General features: G+C 42.1%; 1 protein-coding gene across 1 annotated transcript in view; it reads right to left on the bottom strand.

Moving 5' to 3' along the window:
* LOC126176567 (uncharacterized) overlaps positions 1 to 13,034 on the bottom strand; it is a 139,471-nt gene that overhangs the window by 115,207 nt on the left and 11,230 nt on the right. The window lies entirely within an intron of this gene.

The raw sequence follows: 13,034 nt of genomic DNA, 5'->3' as shown, positions 1-13,034 counted from the left end.
GCTCCAAGTCTTTTGGACATTGCACCATGTAGGCACCCACCAATGGGCCCAGAGAAGAGATGGGCAGGAGGTGAATCTCCGTATCTGGAATGAGGAGACAGTAGTTCAGGCACTCCAGGGAGCTGCAGATGCGTAATGCATAAGCAATCAACTGTTGTAGTCACAGAACCTGCAACAGTGGAACCCCTGCCTCCACTAAGATGCTGATAATGAGGCTAGTCCGAAAATCACCAGTTGCTAGTCATACCCCGCAATGGTGTATTGGGTCAAGCAACTGTACTGTCAAAAGTGATGATGAACTGAAAGAAGAACAGTCTGTGTCCCAGTTTGGTGTTGCTGAGGCACTGAAGACCACTGAGGTGTGACCAGCAAGTCCACTTTAATTGAAGAGTGGAAGCCGTGTCAACTGGGCATTAAAGACCAGTTTCACAAAACAATGAGAGTCCACCACACTGAGGGACTGGCCATCAAGGTACAGATCTGGATGGGAATAGACTATACGGCGATGACAGAAATGCGTAATGCAGGTCTTGGCAGCTGAAAAATGGAAGCCACGAGTGAGAGCCCAAGATGTGTACTGCTCCCTGCAGCACTCTGGTTTCACCAATGATCATCACGGACGAACAAAAATAAATGCTGAAATAATCCATACAAAGAGGGGGACACCACAGGCCCTCTGGCACAATCAGACCATTGAGAGCCCCTAAAAAAAGAGGGACACTCAAAATATAACCCTGTGGAACCCCATTCTCCTGCAGAACAGAAGTGCTACAGGAGGTGCCAACCGGTACCTGAGAAGTGCAGCACGAAAGGAAGTTCTGCATAAAAATTGATAATAGGCCATGGAGGCCCTACTCAAGTAACCCTGCGAGGATGTAGGTGCCATGTGGTGTCATAAGCTTTATGCGGATCAAAGAAGACTGCAACGAAGTGCCAATGCTGGGCAAAAGCCATTTGGATAGCAGACTCCAGGTGGACTAAATTATCTGCAGCAGAGCAGCCTTGGCAAAAACCACCCTTGGTCGAAGCCAAAATGTCCCAGGATTCAAGGATCCAATATAGCCTTTGACCCACCGTAAATTCAAGTGACTTGCAGAAGTCACTGGTTAAACTGATTGGACGATAGCTGACCATCTGAAGAGGTAGTCTACCCAATTTCAAAACTAGAATAACAAACTTTCTCTCCACTGGGAAGGGAAGTCCATCTCACTCCAGATATGGTTAAAAAGGGCAAGTACACAACATTGGCTGGCCATCAAGCCATCAATAAGGGATGAAACATTCAGTTGTCCACCTGTTTCGGCCCAGGAGCCACAGAGAGGAAGGGTGCTGGCAAATTCCCACTCTGTAAATGGAGTATTTTGAGGCACCAGGCAGTGAAAGATAAAAAGAGAGTTGTTCCGAATGGTGTTTGAGAAGATAGAACAAGGGCAGATAGCTGACCGACACAGAGACCTGAGCAAAGTGCCCAGCAACAGAGTCTGGGCTGGAAATACAGGGAAATTTCCAGGACATCTAATGGAGGACAGTGGTCAAAAATTTGCATGATCTTTACCCGTACCTGTGAAAAGGTAGTATGCGGACCTATGGCAGTGATATATCGTTCCAACAAATATGTTCTAGCATTTAAGAACATAATGGGTCCAGGCATGAAGTCACTTAAAGGCCAGTAGGAGGTCAAGAGATGGATGCCATTTGTAGCACTGGAGGGCACAGAGGTGGTCTTTAATAGCTGCAGCAATTTGGGGGGCGGGGGGTCAACCAACAGACAGTCTTCCATTGGGGAGAACTTGAGGAAGAAGGAATCACTGAAGCTGTTGCTGAAAGGGTGGTGTAGACCAAACTCCATGGGGTTGGGGGGGGGGGGGGGAGGGAGGGGGGCTCATCCCGTGACTTATGCATCTCCTCCTGCTCCTGAGGGCAAGAGGAGGTGTGGTCAGGAAGACAGCAAATCACAGCAGTATTAGGATCTGAAAGAGAAGAGCAGCCTTGAGGCCCACAGAGCAGGGTCCCACATCTGACTTGAGGTAACACGCTTCTTGTCCCGGAGACACTGGGGAGAGGGATTCCTAGCCGGAGCCCCATCCCAGCGGTGGCCAGATAAGAGGGTTTGTTCTCTGACTGAGGAAAAGGAAAAGTTCTGTGAGAGGAGGAACAGGAACTGACAAAGAGGAGGAAAGGTAAAGGGGATGGGAGAGAGATAAGGAAGATGGAGGAGGAGGAGGAGGAGGAGGAGGAGGAGGAAAGACTGTAACAGAAGCAAAAGTAGATGTCAAGGATACCGGGTGGAGATGGTCAAATTTCTGTTGTGTCTCAGAGAGGCACAGATGGTCGAGAGTTTTGAATTCCACAATCTTCCATTCCTTTTTATAGATCGGAGAATCCAGCAAGCAAGGAGAATGTGGGCAGCAATAGTTTAATACACTATGGCAATGTGATTCAAGGACTCCCCACATGGAGAGGGAAACCATAGCTGCCACAAATAGGATTCACCTCACATCATGAAGACATGTGACGAAAATGGAGACAACAGAAACAGTGCATGGGAGGTGAAATATAGGGCTTCATGTCACAATGGTAAACCTTAACTTTGTATTTTTCCAGAAGGATACCCCCTCAAAATCCAGGATGAAAACATCGATATCAATGTGAGAGTCCTTAGGACCTCTCTTGGACCCACCGGGCAAGAGAAAGCTCCACCGTACCAGATTAGTCCAGAGTTCCTCGTCAGATTGAAGGAGGAGGTCCCTGCACAAAATAATGCCCTGGGTCATATTTAAGGACTGATGAGGGGTAATACCCCCTGGGATGTCTCCTAAGTGCTCAAACGCACAAAGGAAAGCCAACTGACTTGTCAGAGATGTTTTAATCAATAAGGAACCAGACCTCATCTTACTAAGTGAATCATCTTCATCTTCAATACATTCAACAAAACAGAGTGGTTTGCTAGCAATGGAAGTCTCTCAGTCCATCCTGGAACAAACACAGTAATGGGGAAAGAGTTTCGCTTATGTCAGCAGGCCTGGTCCTCCTCCCAGGGGGTGGCCAGGGAGGGTAAGGTCGAGGAAGCAAAATTAGGAGCAGAGAAAGAACCTTTCCTGCCTGAAAACAACACAGCAGCAGAAGAGTGGCCAGAAGTATGCTGCTTAGCAAGCTTCGTGTGCCATCACAGGCTCACCCTCTGGGCACCATCCAGCCAGGAAAAGGGCTGCCTAGCACAGCAGTCATTGCCAGGAGTTCAGATGCCCGAAAAAGGCGATCAACCACTCCTAGACATACACAAGGCAGTGACAGCTCAGGTGTCACAAGTGTAATCTCTGCATTGTCAGGGGCTCAGCCAGATGGATGCATAACAGCCCCATGACATGGACTGTCTACACATACTGGTGTCCTGGGGGAGGGGCAACAGCGGGTAAGGACGGTACACAGAGGAATCCATCTCAGAGATGCTAGGGAGGGAGTTCTTTCCCAAATGGCTCATGCTATGGAAAAAGAATTTAGAAAACGGGGGGGGGGGGGGTGTCAAACCCAAGGGGTACATTGGGGGGGGGGGGGGGAGGAGGTGGAGTGGAAACACAAGATACAAAATGGAAATGGAATAGCAGAACCAAGGAAATAGCTGGGTTGTCACAATGAGAAACACTGACAGTGAAGGGAAGGGGGGGCGGGGGGAGGAGAGAGGCAGGTGCTAGGATGATGAGGAGTGAATATGGAGAAGGAAATGCATCCTGAGAGAGAAGAAATGGCTCGCGGCCCCATGCGCTCCACACATGAACCCAAAAAAAATTGTTCTGCCTCACGGGGGATCTTTTTGAATGGAATGAATAGTCTAATGAGTAGTGAAAAGATGAAGAAAGGAACATATGAAAAACACTTGCAAGGAAAAGTGACAGGATAAAAGGACATTATTAATACACCAGGGAATAACTTTCATGCTACTAGAATGAGATTTAGTGTTGGGTGTTGGTGATTTTTTTTTCCGGGGGGGGGGGGGGGGGGGGGGATTTAGTTTCATGTGAGTGATAAGAAATTTAAACACTGGTAACTGACATGTTTAATTGGGGCCTCCTTCAATTAATTTTGTGGTTGAAAATCCTCATATTCTGTAATGGACATTGCCACCAAAACAGGCACCAGACAACACTGCATCGTTTCCATCCTAATGCAGTGTTGCCTGTCAGCATAGTCCCACGGACAAGTGACAGGACGAGCAGGCTCAGAATATATTTGAGTGCCTCCTACCACTGGCACTGTGACTCATGCACCAATGACAGAGTGAAGATGGCACTCATGCTTTGAAAGGTATTGCAACAAGGTTTGCCTTTTGTGCAGTGGGTTTATCTGTTACTTCAGCTATTAGATGTCCCTTAAAAGCATCCAAAAATAGCAAGGCTCCCTTTAGCAAGCAGTGCCCCAATCTGTGAACCCAAACAGTAGACAGCCAGGCAACAATCAGTTACATTGTCGTCTAGCCCTTTTCTTGGCAGCGAATCATTAAGCCCATAGGAAGATTTTCTTCTTCAGAATGGGATAAGAGGTTCTTTTCCCCCATTGATTGTAAAAGCTAAGTGATAGTTATCCTATACTTTAAGTCCCAGTTCTTCTTAATGGAATTCTTTGCCCCTTTCATGCCTACTGTCTTATTGCTTGGCATATCAAAAAAATTCTGGCATTTTGTCAACATCCTAAACAGATGAATAGGGTATGAGCAAGACATTCGCAACTGGATGATGTACCACACCGGAAGTTATCCAGTTTCTCCTCAAAATCTACTGGCATTCTCTGTACTAGTGAATTACTTCGTAGGAGAGAGGCCATTTTTCCACATAAACCAATAAAACCAACCAATATGTGCACTGAATTCTCTTTGTGGCTTATTTAATATTCTTGTGTTATCCAAGGTTTTCAGTTGGATTATTTCTCGTGAGATAGGCATACCATCTTTACTCTTATCTTGCACATAGGCAAGAACCTTAGCTTCACATTATTTTGCTGTATTTCGGTCCCCTGAATGATTTTCTCACTGAAACTGCCGTCTTCCATTTTTCTTCTGAAGAAACCCAACATCACACATTAAATTCATCCAATCTGTACTTTCTCCTGCCCCTCTATTGGTTGCAGTTGTGGCATAGTGCTCAACTGCCAAGCTTGCATTGTAACTGCACCCAATTCCCTGGCTTGATGATGCTTTATGCTCTAAATGGTCATTAATATCAGCTTAAATCACACTTTCTTATCACTATACAACTGAAACTGAATTACAAGCTAACAAAATAATACAGGTAGATATACACAATGTTAAAGTCAATAAAATACCGGAAAAAGTTTGCACTGTTGTATAATAAAATGCATTTCTGTCAGTTTCAGTTACAGATGCTAGTTGTATTGTTGCAAATGAGGGTTTTTTTTTTTTTTTTTTTTTTTTTTTAGCAAAAATGTTTATAAAGACAAGGGGGTGGACATAAGCACACCCTAAGTTTTAGAGGATGAAATCTGGATAAAAAGTGTAGATTATTTTTGGGCCAATATGGTATTGCAGTACTGTGTGGTAGGTTCCGTAACTTGCTATTTCAACTAACGCCATTACTAGGTCCAAGAGTTGTGGGCACTGTACGTGCTGACACTTTTTTTAAAATCTTTGGAAAAATTATAATAATTTACTGGAACAGATCTTACTTTCTTCTAAACACTGAGGAAACACACGATTTCTTTCAGCACATTTATTCAATTTTCTTTACTTGCATTTGTAGGAGAGCAGTATCAAAGCATTAAAAGCATATCATTCCCACTCAGGTAAGATATACAATGTTTTGTATTAACTTACTCTGATGAAAGTTAAAGTTGTTTAAATTAATCAGCTCAGTAGTATGTGGTACACAGGGGCAGTTTGAATACATTTTTCCCACCAAAGCAACTTATCATTAGTCATCCCCCCTCCCCCCTTTTCCATCACACATTTTCATCCATGTCAGTTTTCGCAATCAATTGCGATAGGTACTGTATACAGATTTTGTACTTGGGTCTGGTGTCCTCCTCAGCTTGGCACCTCAAGCGGTGCCTTGTGTCGCTTGGACTTTAAATTTTCTTGGTACAACAAAATTAATACAGTCAACATAGCTTTACAAAATTGGAGCTGGTTGTTTCAGATGTGACCGTAATAAAATCTCAAGCAAAAGACAAACTAGTCTAAATCCAAACCGAATCCACTTTCAAAGACATGATCAGCAACAGAAAAAGGAGTGACTGAATAGGTTTATGCCAAAACAGAATATCCTGCATCGAATCATGACTGACCCAGAAAATAGCAATTATATATGAGGTTGCAGATTAGCAGATAACAGACTGAGAACCACATTTCAAAATAACTTTTTAGAATTACTTGTTGGCTATCACTATATCAAAATTCACAACAGTCTCCAAATTTTAAATAAAAACTACATTGCTTCTCCTGTTTATAAATTTTAAATAACTGGAAAAACTGATTCAGAAGAAAGACAAAGGCTCTGTTCAAATTTACACACAAAATTGAGCAGCAGCTTGGAAATATTGATCAAAACAATCTCTTTACTGAAACTTATTTTTTATTACTCTTTCTCCCAAAACACAAATTTTCTGTAAATATTTTTTTAATTTTAAAATTAAAAGACTGATTATACATTTTGGTGTTGTATGTGTGATGATAAACGAAGATTCTACAAAAGGTGTTTTAGTATAAATCCTGAAACAAAATTCACGTAACAATAAATTTTTGGGTACTGGAGATAGAACAGCTGATCAACCTAACTTCAACATTAGATTGGGGAGGGGGAACGGTGTTACTAAAATACTGCTCACAGTCCAATGACAAATTAGCTAGGGCCACCTCTGTTTTATAGAAAAATTACATCAACAGCAGCTCATGATACCAAAACACACACAGCTAAGAAAACACATTGGAATCGAATACTTCCCTTGACCTATATAGGTCAACAACTGCCCACGGTAGCAAAACATACATAGCTACAACGACGAATTGCAGTCAGACACTTCCCATGACCTATGCAGCTCAAATACAACTGACTATACCAAAAAATTGAAATTGAACACTTCCCTCTAAGATACATAAATCGACCACAAGTGCCAATACCAAATCATCAACCAACAACACATGCAGTAAATAACACAACCCCAACAACACACAAAAACCCCACTGAAAGACTTAACACACGAACAATAGACTAAAAAAAAAAAACCCGACTACTTACCATAAAAATGTTCTGGCACTACACACTAACCCCCAACTCGCATATTCTACTTGCATATGCTGCATTTCACTATCTCCATCACAAGCCCAAAAAGTTGCAGAAACTTAATGATGGACAACATGTCATCCCCCATTTCAGCCCGCAGACATGCTTTATTAAACTTAGAAGTCATATCCATACCTAACACAAGAAGCCACAAATTGAATTAAACGACTTACCATGCGATGATACTAAACTATCAGTTTAATAAGTCAAAGCTGCAAAATACTAACGCGAATTCTTTACAGACGAATGGAAAAACTGGTACAAGCCGACCTCGGTGAAGATCAGTTTGGATTCCGCAGAAATGTTGGAACAAGTGAGGCAATACTGACCCTACGACTTATCTTACAAAATAGATTAAGGAAAGGCAAAACTACATTTCTAACATTTGTAGACTTAGAGAAAGCTTTTGACAATGTTGACTGGAATACTCTCCTTCAAATTCTGAAGGTGGCAGGGGTAAAATACAGGGAGCGAAAGGCTATTTACAATTTGTACAGCAACCAGATGGCAGTTATAAAAGTCGAGGGGCATCAAAGGGAAGCAGTGGTTGGGAAGGGAGTGAGACAGGGTTGTAGCCTGTCCCCAATGTTAATTCAATCTGTATATTGAGCAAGCAATAAAGGAAACAAAAGAAAAATTCGGAGTAGGAATTTAAGTCCACAGAGAAGAAATAAAAATGTTGAGGTTCGCCGATGACATTGTAATTCTGTCAGAGACAGCAAAGGACTTGGAAGAGCAGTTGAATGGAATGGACAGTGTCTTGAAAGGAGGATATAAGATGAACATCAACAAAAGCAAAACGAGGATAATGGAATGTAGTCGAATTAAGTCGGGTGATGCTGAGAGTATTAGATTAGGAAATGAGACACTTAAAGTTAAAGGAGTTTTGCTATTTGGGGATCAGTAGGGCCAGCAGTACTGATCAAAGAAGTCCCCCAATATTGTAAACTGCTTAAATACTTCACCAGGCAATGTTGTGATTATTTGTGTGGTGTCATTGGAAGTGTCTGATTCCACCCGTCTGCTTTGATTTGTAATGTAATGGTCATGTTGTGTGTGACATCACTGTGGGACAGTGTTTTTGAGATGGTTCATATTTGCAGTCCTTGTGTTGTGGTATTTGGTGGCGCACTCATGTGGTGGATGTTGAGATTTGGAGTTTTTTTGTGTTATACCTGGTATTCGGTGATTTGATTGTGAGTAATCATTGTGTGAACTTGTTCTCAGAAGAATGTGCTTTGATGCTAGTGAGTTATTTTGATTTAATGGCTCCACGGTTTATGCATTTGGGCTTTTGTATTAAGTATGTTTGTGGCGTGTGTGTTCCATGGAACAAAATGTAATAACTTGGTGGTGGTAGTGGTGTTTTACATGTATGTCACATTTGTGGTGAAAGGAAGTTTAGCACATTCCTGCCCTCTAGCATCAGGGACTTACACATAGGGACATGTCACGATGATAATATTTGGAGAGAGATTTGGTGTGGAACCTGGTTCAAGAGCTCTAGGTGGGCCGTGAGGGAAATTTGGCATTACAGAAGCGGCTGAATCCACCCGTCTGCTTTGACTCATGACGTCATCAATATGGCGGAAACAGCTACTTCCAGCGTATACAAAATGACAACAATAACGTCACTACATATACATTTCAATAAACGCAAACAAAAATTAAATTGACACAATAACATCTCACTCCAAAAATAAAATGAAACTAACGGAGCAACCACAGAAAATTGGGGGTTTAAGGCTGAATGTTCAACAATAAAAGAACACTGCACCATCCCAAAATAAATAAATAAATAATTTTTAGCATTCCGCTACACCAACAAAACCATATAAATTGGACACTTCTCTTGACCTATATAGGTCAATTGCCCCTACCAATACCAAAAATCAACACCTACAACCCCAAAAAGTGGTATTGGAGATTTCCCTAGCCCTATATAGTTCAACCACAGCTATCGATACCAAAAAACCAACACCTACAACTCTGAAAAGTAGAACTGAAATCCCAACAACTCAAAAACCCAAATACCCCATATTCACTACACCAATTAAAACACAACCGACCAACTGTAAATACACAACACACAAAATATCACAATTACTATAAAATAAAACCCAAAACAAAAATTACCTACCTACAAAAGCCTCTGGCAATACCACCTTGGCTGGCCACCACATGCCCCCCCTGCCCCTCCCCCCACACACATGTACACTCGCATTGACAATGCCACATACACATATCCTGGGCCTGAGCTGCTGGAACTCTTGTCAACCTCATGTTGTTGCCACAAACGTGACAGCTAACACATTCAGCAATAAGACTTAATATCTGCAGAAATTGTTTGACAGACACCATACCATCATCATGTGTTTATCATCATCCATCTCATGAACTGCACTGTCATACCCATACCTAATAATAATAATAATAATAATAATAATAATAATAATAATATATTTAAAAAAAGCAAAGCAAAGCTTAAAAAATTAGACTTCTTTCCACACAGCAAACACCAGACTAACCAGACCTAACAAATATGCCAAACACCTAAACAAAAAAAAATCTTTAATAACTCACTGGAAGCACTTCCATAACCTACATTATCACATCAACTACCTAAACTCAAAACAATGTTAGCACGATGACAATCTAAACTCAAATGAACCCAATACCACATGGTAAACTCAGCACGTCTACATCCACCACCAGAGGGCACCATCAAATACAACAACACGAGATCTACAAACCCACCCAACTCAAAAACTCTGCACCTTAGTAATGTCACACACCTCAACACTCTTACGTCACAGGTCAAAGGAGACAGATGGAATCTTTTATGCACATGAGACTGATGCGACTGGAGTGAATGCAAGAAGTGTGTTTGGTTGATATTGTTTTTGTATGGAGGAGGCTAATCTAGGTTTACTTGTTGGTGGATTTGATTGCTAAATAATTTTCTTTTTGTTTTGATGTTAGTGCATTTTTTTATATTTTGTTTGTTATGCATTTATAGTGTATGTTTGTATTTTCATTGGTCTTGTGAAACTGTGGGTTTTGGATTTTCGATTTGTGTCAGAGGTCTCGGTATCACTGATTGTGTTTGAGCTACATAGGTTACGTGAAAATTGTGGTACTGGGTTTTTTGACATGTTTGGGTTCTAAGTGTTGAAGGCTTCATTTTAACTTTATAGGTGTTGTGACTCGCTGATCATTCAAAGCGCCGCCGCGCAATTACGCGTGTCCTCTACGTGCGGCGCTGTCTGCCAGCCATGCAGCAGCTGCGCCACCTAAGCGGCCAGCCGATCAGCGGCCGCTAGACTGGGACTCAGTGCTCATTCGAATGCTAACGTGTACACATGTCTTGCTTGTCAACTTACTCTGTGTCTTATATGTGTTGTGTCGTTCTGAAATATATGTGTTAAACTTGACGTTATAACAATTGGCGACGAGATAGTGGATTTTTCCTTTTCACCATTGACCCACAGGGTTCCATGGCTACTGTCGAGCAACTATTGCAAAATCTCCTTGAACAGCAAACGCTTCTAACAGCGGCGATTCGTGATTTCGTCGCGGTGTCAAATGCGGAGCATTTCTCGTTGTTGGCTATACCTCCTTTTCCTCCTTACGACGAGACGGTGGAAGACTGGTCTGATTATGAAAAACGTCTTCGACAGCACTTCTTGGCATTTCATGTCACAGACGAACATCCATGTAAGTCTCTGTTCCTTTCCTGGATTTCACCTCAAATGTATCGGTTGTTGTCGCAATTGGCTCCTTTGAAGGATCCTGCGTCTTTGTCATTTGCTGAAATGTGCTCACTTCTGTCTGTCTATTTTCAAATGCAAATGCATTTGGTAGCCTCTCGTGTTGCCTTTTATCATTGTCAAAAACAGCCACATCAATCCTATCGCGCTTAGGCTGGTGAACTTCATGGCCTCAGTCGAAAGTGTCAATTTGTTACTGACATTCACAAAGAATCCTATGCCGATTCCATGGCACGGGATGCTATTATCCGGTCGGCACCCAACAAAGAAGTTCGGCAATGTGCCCTTCAGTTGGCGAATCCGACTCTAGATGAAGTTCTCTCCATTGCGCAGTCTTGAAATTTCTCGCACCGCTAGGGCGCAAATAGAGGCGTGGGGTGATGTCAGGGAAATATAACCTCTGTGCCCTGTTGACAACGCGTCCCCGCCGGCCGACGTGGCCACAGTGTGCTCCCACGCGCAGCCTCGGCCTAGCCGTAAACAACCCGCTAAGAAACTGCAGCAAAACCCCCAGCAACTTCCTTCATGTCCGCGGTGTTTTACAAAACATTCACGCGAGGATTGTCCCCAACGTTGGGCTGTGTGTCGCAATTGCAAAAAGAAAGGTCATGTGTCTTCCGTTTGCAAATCCGACCACATACATGATGTTCATGAACATGACGCTGATTCTGATTCTGTGTTGTCTGTCAATTGCACTTCTTCCCTTTCAGGGAAGTTATTCCTCACTGTCCAAATCCTTGGTCGAGATGTTCGCATGCAAGTGGATACCGGTTCTGCTGCCACTATAATTAATTCTCAGACGTATCTTCAATTGGGTTCTCCACTCCTGTCACCTGTCACTCGGCAATTACGGACGTACAATAAACAGAAGATTTCTCTCTTGGGACAGTTTTGTACTGAGGGCTTCTTTTCAGCTATATAGGAAGAGTGAAATTTGCACAACCTCATTTTCTAGTTGTTTTGTTTTTGGTTTTGAGGGCTTCCTTTGAGATAAAACATAAAGTGAAATCTGCGACTGCTGTGGTTTTTTGTGTTTGTGATGTTATGTCATATTTTGAGAATTTTTCATGTTTGATTCTGTGGATAATGTGTAGTTTTGGGCGTTATTGTTTTTCATATTGTTGTAGGCTATATTAAGATTGGCCCAGCCATAAACCCCCTACTCCCCTTGTTGTTTTTATATTTGGTCATGTGTAGGCCTATATATAGTGATGTTAAGGTTGAGGATGTCCACCACATTGAAGATGTCATGGGTTAAAGCAGATGGGTGGAATCTGACTTTTCCATAATGACTTCTGCGTGTTGTAAAGAGTGTTGACATTGGTTTTGTTGCCTCATTTGTGTGTGTGTGTGTGTGTGTGTGTGTGTGTGTGTGTGTGTGTGTGTGTGTGTGTGATAAATCCCCCAGAAATTTGGCAACTTCAATGTGAATAACATGCTTAGAATATAAAAAGATGTTGAAATGTAACAGTCTTCAAGGCATCTACTGCACTCCATTTGTATTATGTTAACCCAAACATGCAAAGGTCTCCGTCAGTGTATCAATGATTTATTTACTTTTTTTAATTATGTCCAAAAGAAATATCTTCTGCCAGTTTCAACAATATAGGTAACAGTGCTACAAATTTTTCAGGCCAAGGGAAGTGTCCGATCCCAATTTTTGTTGTTTTAGGTGTTGGTTTTGTGGTATCGATAGTTGCGGAGTGATTATAATTTTTGGAGTAGTTAGTTTTTATTTTGTGGTATCAACAATTGCAGTTGAGCCATATAGGTGAAGGGGAATGACCGATTCCTGTTGATACTGTAAGTGTAGTGGAACTTGGGAATTTTGTGGTGTTTTTATGTCGTCGTCTTGTGTGGTTTGGGATCACGGTGTGTGTCTGTATGTGTTTATATTTAGTTTGTCCCCACCTAAAAAAAATCCAAATTCCCCTCACTGGTCATGTTAGTTTGATTATATTTTTGGAGAGAGATG

The sequence above is a fragment of the Schistocerca cancellata genome, chromosome 3, assembly GCF_023864275.1.
Source record: "Schistocerca cancellata isolate TAMUIC-IGC-003103 chromosome 3, iqSchCanc2.1, whole genome shotgun sequence".
NCBI lineage: Eukaryota > Metazoa > Arthropoda > Insecta > Orthoptera > Acrididae > Schistocerca > Schistocerca cancellata.
Note: the sequence above shows the minus strand (reverse complement) of the source record. Positions and strands in the feature narration are given on the sequence as shown.